We start from the raw sequence: 10589 nt of genomic DNA, 5'->3' as shown, positions 1-10589 counted from the left end.
ATGTATACATCAACTATCTGTGGTTTTCAACCTTTCCAGACTATTGTACCCTTTTCAGAGGTCTGATTTGTCTTTCATACCCCCTCCCCCAAGTTTCACCTCACTTAAAAATACAAAAGTGTCACAGCACATTATTACTGAAAAATTGTTTACTTTCTCATTTTTTATAAAATGTTAGTTTGTACTGACTTTGATAGTGCTTTTTATGTAGCCTGTTGTAAAATGAGGCAAATATATAGATCAGTTGATGTACACCCTGAAAGACCTCTGTGTACCACCACAGGTATGCATACCCCTCGTTGAGAACCAACAAGCTATAGTATATCTTATTACAGATTTCCCCAAAGAACTACAAGATCCAGGGATGAATTTCCTAGACCTACTTCTATATCTCTTTGCAAAAAGAAATGGGGCATATTTTATTAACTGTAGCAGTATCCTTAAATGTGGATGTCCAGTAATAGGCACTGTTAACTGGGACAAGGGATACTAAGAGTCATCAATCCGTGTCCCTGGAAAATAAAAAGTATCTACAAGACAGTGGGGGGGGGGGTAGGGGAAGGAGTGGAATTGTTGTTCCATGTACAGTGAATTACTTCTGGTGCTGAGGATCAAACGCGTGAATTTTTGCAACAAACTTTCCACTGGTGGACAACCAGATTCCATTCAGTCACAGCTTTAATAACAAATAAATGAAAAATGAATATGTGAAGTGTGTGTCTACAAACCATCTAATAAAATCTCCACGCCTAAAAACAGAATTCTGACAATATACCAGTGTTACCTGATTTCTCAGTCAATCAAGATATGGGAAAATTGATATACCAAATCTTTTGATATGATATCATGCCTTTTCTCAATGATGCCAGATTCACCCTAGTGCAAAGAGCCAGCAGAAAGGCTGTAATGTGCAGCTGGGTATATCCAGAGTTGTGAGCCACTGTGTTACCTCTCTGCCTCAGCAACAGTGAGTTTTGCTGGCAGTGAGTCTGTGAGTCAGTTCCCTGCTACACCAGTCTGTCTTCCTCACTAGCACACTCCCCAAGGCTCTTACGGCCTAAACCTTGCCCAGTTGGAAACAATCAGTGAACTCCAGCCCCCAAATTCCTCATAGAAGTTTCTTTGCAACACATAGTCCCTGTCACTGTACATTCACAGAATATATTCAGTTTGCTGCTCTGTTAAAGAGTCAGAATATAAAAGCTTATTAACTTAACTGGGGTAAATATACCCTTCCATTCAAACCCAGCACTGAATTGGTTTATAATAAAAGTAAAACAAATTTATGAACAAAACAGCATGGAAAGTGAAACCAAGTACAATAGATAAAGGTGAGGTGGTTATAAGAAAATAAAAGTGAAAAACTTTTTCCAGTGACTAAGACTTAATAAAACCACAGTCTTGGTTCAAGGTAAGATTCTTACCGCACTTCCTTCCAGCAAAATGGCTGACTACCTCCTTGGTTAGGATCTCCCACTAAGTACAAAGTGCTTAAAGATAAAGATGGACCCTCTCTCTCTGTTCCCTATAGTCCCAGAGTGATTGCCTTTGTTTTACAATTCAGGAGACCTCCTGGGGATTCAGTCTCCTGTATTTCTCTGGGGTGCAGAAGCCATGTGTATTCTCTGATTCTCAAGATCAGGATAACCCCCACTAATTTAGCTTGATAGGGTTGCTTACTGCTTACTGCTGATATGTAAATTGAAGTAAACTCACATTCCTTTAGATTATGGAAATGGCATTCATTCCATATATGAAGGGAAAGAGCATCCAGAAATCCTGTACAATCATGTTTACTCTGCACTAACAGGCAGGCTGTCCATGTATCTTCAATTTAGGAGCACAAAGCACCCTTAACCCTAGGACATACATGTTTATCATCTTTACCTAGTCTAGGCTTTCTTATCTTAAACATCATACAGAGGGAATTGATAATTTCACATACAACATTAACACATGCATTTTACAATTACATTAATAACCTGTGTGTTGTTAACTTTTATATTATACACCACAAGCCATATTTCGTTCAAATCCATCGGAGTAAGAAAATGGAGCAGCAATGGAAAGGAGCTCTCATTCTCCGGGAATGGTGAACCACTGCCACTGGGTGCTGCAAGCGGCCATACCTGTGGATGCTCGGGTAAACGAAGCATCTCACGACCCACCAGGGGCTTACCCTGAACAAGCCACGAATGAAGTTTGGGAACCCCTTATCTAGACCATGCCTGATAGGTGTTGTCTAAACTGGTCTTAAAAATCTCCAGTGACAGAGATTCCACAACCTCCCTGGGCAGTGTATTCCAGTGCTTAACTGTCCTGACAGTTAGGAAGTTTTTTCCTAATGTTCAACCTAAACTACCATTGCTGCAATCGAAGTCCACTGCTTCTTGTCCTAGCCTCAGGAGAATTTTTTTGTCCCTCTTCCTTGTAACAAACCTCTTTGTACTTGAAAACTGTTCAGGGCTGCCCAGAGGATTCCGGGAGCCCGGGGTCTTCGGCGGCGGGGGGCCCCGCTTCGGCGGTAAGTCGTCAGCGGGGGGTCCTTCCGTTCCGGGACCCGACGCCAAAGTGCCCCAAAGACCCACGGCGGGGACCCCCCTCCACCGAATTACCGCCAAAGCGGGACCCGCCACCGAATTGCAGCCCCCACCACGGGTCTTCGGGGCACTTCGGCGGCGGGTCCCGGAATGGAAGGACGCCCCCGCCGCCGAATTACCGCCGAAGACCCGGCTGCACTCCGGCGGCGGGTCCCATTTCGGCTGTAATTTGGCAGCGGAGGGGTCCTTATATCCAGGAAAGGAAGGACCCCGCCGCCAGCGAACACTGGGAGCGAAGACACTCCGGGGGCCTGGGCCCCGCGAGAGTTTTCTGGGGTCCCTGGAGCAAGTGAAGGACCCCGCTCCAGGGGCCCCGAAAAACTCTCGTGGGGGCCCCTGCTGGGCCCGGGGCCTGGGGCAAATTGCCCCACTTGCCCCTTCCTCTGGGAGGCCCTGAAACTGTTACCATGTCCCACCTCAGTCTTCTCATATCCAGATGCAATTTTTTTCAATCTTCCCGCACTGATCATGTTTTTTTAGACCTTTAATCATTTTTGTTGCTGTTCTCTGGACTTTCTCCAATTTGTCCACATCTTTCCTGAAATGTGGTGTCCAGAGCTGGAGACAATACCTCAGTTGAGGCCTAATCAGCATGGAGTAGAGCAGAAGAAATACTTCTTGTGTTTTGCTTACAACATTTATGCTAATGCATCCTAGAATGATGTTCGGGTTTTTTGCAACAATGTTAAACTGTTGACTCATATTTAGCTTGTGATCCACTATGACTCCCAGATCCCTTTCTGCAGTTCTCCTTCTTAGGCTGTAATTCCCCATGGTAGTGACAAGAAAACTGGATCTAAGACTTAAACACATATCTTGTGTTACTTGGTGGCTACTGGAAAATCCTAGGGATTGAGCGGAACTTTTCAGATTTATTTTGCAAGCAACTGGCTACCAAGCCAACAATTAGAAATTGTTATATCACACAATTTAAGCGTAGACTAAGGAGTGCTTCTAAGTAACCTAGACACTTTTATTCACTTCCCAGACATTGTTTCTCTCCCTGTCTGTCACCTTTACTTCTAGAGGTGCTCACTTCCAATTTCCTGCTCTCTCTTTTACTTCACTGAGCTCTTTTCCTCTCTCTGTTTCTCACTCTAATTTTCCTTTTTCCTCCTCCAAGTTCTTCCCTGAGTTTACTGCTTATCAGTTTAGAAATGTGTGTTGCATTTTTTGTGTCATTCTCAGGGGAAGCAAATACCCTTATTCCTCAAGGCTAGAAATGGAAATCCTTGTAAACTTCTCAACTCCCTTGGTAAGAATGCAATCTCATTGAATGATATTGAGACTTGTGGAGGCACAAAATACAAATTTCAGGAAAGATGTGTACACATAGAGCACTGAGGATTGGGCAGAGTTTCCTTCTGTGGTTATAGAGATGGTGATGTGATGAACATTTAGTGGTGATGGATTTGAGATCTACAGCCTAAAATTAAATGAATACACTCAATTTATAAATATCTCATAGAAGAGTAGAAAGTGTAATGCTTGACACAGTCAACGTAAATTCACGATACTTACTATATCAGAAGGTGTTGAATATCTTTTGTTATCTCTTTGTGACACATTTTCAAAAGGACAGTTTGGGGCATCCCTGACTTCCATAAATCAGGCAGTGAGCTCATATAATGCAGGAATTGCTCGCACACAAGTAGTACATATTCTTGGCTTCATGTTTAAGACTGGGCCATTTAAGTGGCTGGATAGTACAGTGGATAGCAAGACTTTCCAACAGTTACATAGGTAAAATGGATAAATGGACACAAATCAGACATTAGGAATGGCAATATACAAAAACCTGTAGGAGAACACTTCAACCTCCCTGGCCACACAATAGCAGATTTTATGGTGGCCATCCTCCAGCAAAAAAACTTTAGGACCAGACTCCAGAGAGAAACTGCTGAGCTCCAGTTCATCTGCAAATTTAACACCATCAGTTTAGGACTAAACAAAGACTGTGAATGGCTTGCCAATTACAGAACCAGTTTCTCCTCCCTTGGTTTTCACACCTCAGCTGCTGGAACAGGGCCCCATCCTCCCTGATTGATCTAACCTCGTTATCTCTAGCTTGCTTCTTGCTTGCTTATATATACACACCTGCCCCTGGAAATTTCCACTGCTTGCATCCGAAGAAGTGGGTGTTCACCCACGAAAGCTCATGCTACAAAACATCTGTTAGTCTATAAGGTGCCACAGGATTCTTTGCTGCTTCTACAGAACCAGACTAACACGGCTACCCCTCTGATAGGTGTCAGTAGTTGAACACAGTTTCAGTATATTCTAAGTCAGTATAAAATAACTTTCCAATCAGATCCACTGGGGAAAATTTTGTTACTTTAAAAACATTCTGATTCTACAGTGGCAAAAATCCATAATATTCTATTTAATGATGATTCTTCCTCTTTTAGTGGAGTGATGCGAGCTTGGAGTCAGGAATTCAAAGATTGATTTTAGCCCTGTTGAAGTCAAAGGGAGCTTTAACATTGAGTTAAGTGGAGCCAGGATTTCAATTTGTAACTCTGCCAGCACCATGTAATCTTGTGCAGTTAGGACTAGATCCGTAGTAGGAATTTGAACTCAATGTTACAATGCTTAACATTTAGGCATCTTGCCACTAAGCTGAATCCACACTGTAGAATTAGGTACCCAGGTTCCTTATACAAGGCATGATGAGAGTTAGCATTTAAAAAATGAGATTTACAAAAGCCAGGAAAGTGATTAGGGAGCCATCTAAGCTAGTCAATAGAAATGCCAAGGACAGCAGTGGGGCTTAGGCCACACCCCTTAAAGAGAGTTCAGCACCTAAGTGCAGGCCAGAGAAATGCACCTCCCTCACTCAGGTTTCACAGCTTTGAACTGAGTGCATGCCTAGCATCAGAAATGTAGACACTGGGGGGAATTTAGCCATGGAACTTAAGCACCTAGGGACTTTAGGTCTCTAGAGAGTTAAGGCACAGCTGAGCAGAGGTTTTGAGGATCTAAATTTTGGATTTAGGTGCTTAAAGTGGCAGTTAGGTACCTAAATCCCTTTGTAGATCTAGCCCATAGGGCATGGTTCAAAGTAGAGCTCTATGTAAGATGGAAAGCCTGCCTCTCTCACCAACAGCAGTTGATCCAATAAAATATCTCACCCACGTTGTATCTCTAATAAAGTTAACGTCAGTCTTTCCATTGACTGCAATAAGCTTTAGATCAAGCCATTAATCTACCTGTTCTTCAATTTATCCTTCTGAATAATGATGATGGGGCTTTGGGGACTGAACTACACTCTTTCATTTAGAGGTCTTGCTGCCAGGTCAGGGTCAAGGCTTATGGTTAAAACACTGTGAGGAATTTTATATTATTACTGGAGTACCTGAAGTATGGAGGACTTCAGACCCAGGGGTGTTGATCCAACTCCTTTTAAGACCACTAAATTCACATTAAATTGTTACTCCTTGCTAATGGGCATGATTATACCTAACTTGCATGGCTGTTTTGTAGCTTATTAAAATTTGTACAACACATTGAGCTCTTTATCTGAAGGGCACAGTATAAATACATTTTCCTCCTTTTTCTCTTCCTTTGTTTTTAATTGCTGAAACAATTTGCATAAGGACTGGATCTTTGTATTTTAAAAGTTCATCTGTTCCCGCTGTTTATTTCTAAAATGAAGTAATAATTCTCTATTTCTGACCTCATCATTATTTCCACAGTAACCAATTCTGATGCCTTGAACATAGAGAGAATTATTACCTCACAAGGGAAATAAGCTGCAGGAGCAACCAAATTGTTTGAGAAACAAATTTCCTGTCTTCATGGAAAGGTCCCTAGTAACTAAAAACAGGGCAAGAGAAATACAGGGAATAGATAGATAATCAAGATATCACAGAATAAATATTTTTCCCCTCTGTGGCATCTGTGGGCTATTAATGGCATAAATGTTACAGTTAGATGTGAGGTTGTTGCTACATCTGTAAGGCAGGGGTTCTCAACCTTTTTCATTCTGAGCTCTCCCCCAGCCCCCAACATAAAATAAAAACTCCACGACCCACCTGTGTTACAACAACTGTTTTTCTGCATACAAAAGCCAGTGCTGATGTTAGGGGCTAGCAAGCGGGGCAGTTGCCTGTGGCCCTATGCCACAGGGGACCCAACAAAGCTATATTGCTCAGGCTTTGGCTTCAGCCCTGGGTGGCAGGGCTCAGGGCCCCGGGCTTCAGCCCCAGGTGGTGAGGCTTTTGCTTTCTGTCCTGGACCCCAGCAAGTCTAATTCTGGCCCTGCTTGGTGGACCCCCTGAAACCTGGTTGCGGCCCCAGGGTGCCCCAGACTCCTGGTTGAGAACCACTGTTCTAAGGGACTAATCAGTCTCTCCAGATGCAAGGGGGAATGATGATGCAGTGTGTGGAACAATACATATCCCCTTTCTCAACTCCATGGGGAAGCCACCCAGAAGCTAATATAGCCTCAGGCAGTATTAACTCCTAAGCAGAGAAAATTCATGTTACTGAAATTCTAGGGCTGATCTCCACTGGTTGTGTGCTGAAAAGGGAACATGGGATGCAGAGTATCATCTCAGGTTGCCCAAGAATAGTTCTAGTCTCTACTAGACTTTGGGGACAACTCCCACAATTCTTTCTAACTATCTTAGGTACGTATATGCCCCATCCTCATTACTGTGACATCTGAGTGCCTCACCATTTGTATGTAGTTATCCTCACAACATTCCTGTGAGGTAAGAAAGAACTATTATTTCCATTTTACAGATGGAGATTGATGCACAGAGAGACTAAAGGCTGAATTCTCAAAGGAATTTAGGCACCTAACTCCCATTGATTTCAATGGGAGTTAGGCACCTAAATACCTTTGTGGATCTCGGCCTTAACAGCATGCCCAAGGTCACATGGTATGTCTGTTGCAGAGCTAGCAACTGAATCTGCATCTCTTAGGTCTCAGGCTAGTATCCCAACCACTGCCCCATCGTTCCTCAGAGTATCAAACCCAATCCTCTGCAAAAGAATTTGGAGGAAACTCTCTGACATTCTTTACTCTCCCAGTTTTCTCTCTCATTTCTGGCCTCTTTTCTGTTAACATTTCTTATGTCCCTTCACTTGTAATACTTGTACTTCATAGTCAACTTGTGATGAATGTAATTCCTGTATCACATACTACAGTGCCTGCATAGCTGATTGAATCAGTTATTAAGCTACTAATATATAACCTACTAATAAACATTTAAAGGTGTTTTAAGCTGTTCTGTTTAAAAGCTGCTTCCAAACAACGGTGTGATACAGTGGCAGTGAATTGGACTGGCTTGTTATCCTGTGTCTTCTTTTTATGAAATGGAGACATATCTAGCTAATCTAAACTATATTGTATTATATCTGCAACAACAAATTTTCTGTGTTTCTTGATTAACATGATACACGCTAATGTGACTGAATACATATATCAGTTTGCTTTTATTAGTGTAGTCATAAACTCATGTTTACAACCCCCCCAAGCCAGATGAGTGGCTGGTGCAAATGCTTCAGGGCCTGACTCAACATGTGTTTGTATAGGAGATTACTTACCTCATGCTGCCTGGTACTGCCAGTAGAGACAATCCCTCCAATGTAGGGTAACTTTTAGAAGATGAGTCTAGACACTTATGAAATTACATGAAAGATTGATTATTTATTCAACCAGAAGTATAAGAGGTAGGAGACAGTTTTTGCAGAAGACCCAGGGAAACCAGTAATCCATATTAAGGAGGTATATATAATTACATAGTGAATCCTGTGAAATGACACCTTATTTGGAAAAAAGAGGATATAAAGGAGACTATGATGGGAAATAGGAGATGAAGATAAGTAGCATGGAGATAATCTAATCACAGCATCTAGCATTTATAAGGCTCCTGGATATCTAAGCACCATAATGAATATGCATTTACACAAGTTACACCAAAACTGTTCTTACTGTTTAGTATTTTGTCTAGCTACCTAGACTGATAACTTTATTGTTCCCTCTAACATGAGAATTTAGAAATAAAATTCCTAGATGACAATCCCATATCCCATTAAAATGTTTGCTGGAGTTCCCAGAGGAAGTATAGCTAAGCCATTGCAAATGTGATTGTCTCATGTGGTAACTTTTAGTGAATACTACATTGCAATCCTCAGAACTGAGTCTCCTGGAAATCCAAGAAAAGTCTGAGTTAGTCAGGCTTATTGGCAGTGCATATTCCTTTCCTATTACTTTACCCATTTTTCTAGCACCACAGTGATGTCAGGAAATGATTTGGCCAAGGAAGTGTTGAATCAACTATTTTGCATTTGGAAGTTTAAGGAGTTTATAGGAGATAGGTAAACTCACTACCTCTAGGCCATGTCCACATACCGCCTACCCCAATCCTTACATCTCTCTTGATCCAGATGCCCAGTAAACGAAAATTGTCACAGGATGACGTTACTTGCTATTTTCTTCTCTCTGGGTTATAGCTCACATATACAAATTGGCCTCAAACCGTGTTCATTTGGTCAGTATGGTTAGTGGAAGATCTAGAATCCTCCACAAAGCACCTTCTGTAACAATAGTGAAATATCTCTTTATCCTCAAGTAGTGATATTTCCTGCTAGATGAAGCCCAATTCAGAATTTTTAGCATTCCAGAGGCTTTTTTTTTTTTACTAACTGAAGAGATCCCACTAATTATCCCTATGTGCCTGCATCAAGTCTTTACTTTTTGAGTAGCAGGCATAAATTCAAAATTTGTGGATGATATCAAAATTGGATGAGAAACAAACACACTGCAAATGCAAACAGGCCTGGAGTGACTAGATTAGGAAGGTTCAGTATTAAGTAAAGTAAAACTCCAGAAAATGAAATAAACAGCACAGATACAAAATGGGGATATATACTAAAGCAATATCATCCATCAAATGAAGGGCAGTTTATTTAAATCTTGTCTCCTCAATACTGTCCATTACTGTTCTCATGTTGTAAAGCACTGCAATTGCCACAGGGAAGGTGATGAATTGGAACTGGGAGCAGAGATGACCCTATTTTAAGAAGTAGTCGACAGTATGAACAAGTTTGAGAACCATTGGACTAGAAAGTAGTTATTCCTTCCAGCAGGAACATTTCTCCTCTCAGACAGAACAATTATAAGAACCCTTCTGTGGACCTTGGGGGACATTGACATCAGGGTTACACAGGAATTTTAGTGATATTTGTTTTCCAACAAATTAGGAAGATTACAATAATAAAGGCAAGAGATTGTCAAGATCTAGCTTCACTTGGCTGGATTCTTTTCCCTCTAAGCATTTATTTTCTCTGTTTCTAAAGGCATTGTTGGATTCACATTGTAAACACAAATGGGTTGATTCCAATCTTGTTTGCTATAGCATAAGTCCAGAGTTGTTCTGATGAAGTCAATATTTTTACTGTAAAATCAGTGTGAGAAAAGAATCAGACCCAAAGTTTGATTTGCCATTTCCTGTTTTTTGTTTTGTTTAGTACTACATTTGAAGAACTGATTACCCAAAATATAATAATAGGCAGCCTACATATTATATTAACTATAGGGCTTCTCCAAAGAAGCCTTCAGTGGGTTTTGCTTCCAGGCCTATATGTATAGCCCTCTCATCCTTTAAAAATTCCACCTTACACAACATTGGAGTGAAGTATCAGAGGGGTAGCCATGTTAGTCTGGATCTGTAAAAGCAGCAAAGAGTCTTGTGGCACCTTATAGACTAACAGACATTTTGGAGCATGAGCTTTTGTGGGTGAATACCCACTTCGTCGGATGCATGTAGTGGAAATTTCCAGGGGCAGGTATATATAAGCAAGCAAGAAGCAGGCTAGAGATAATGAGGTTAGTTCAATCAGGGAGGATGAGGCCCTCTTCTAGCAGCTGAGGTGTGAAAACCAAGAGAGGAGAAACTGGTTTTGTAGTTGGCAAGCCATTCACAGTCTTTGTTTAGTCCTGAGCTGATGGTGTCAAATTTGCAGATGAACAGAAGCTCA

The sequence above is a fragment of the Mauremys reevesii genome, linkage group 3 (assembly GCF_016161935.1).
Source record: "Mauremys reevesii isolate NIE-2019 linkage group 3, ASM1616193v1, whole genome shotgun sequence".
In the NCBI taxonomy this organism is placed as follows: domain Eukaryota; kingdom Metazoa; phylum Chordata; order Testudines; family Geoemydidae; genus Mauremys; species Mauremys reevesii.
The sequence above is the reverse complement of the archived record's forward strand: the minus strand, read 5'-3'. Positions refer to the sequence as shown.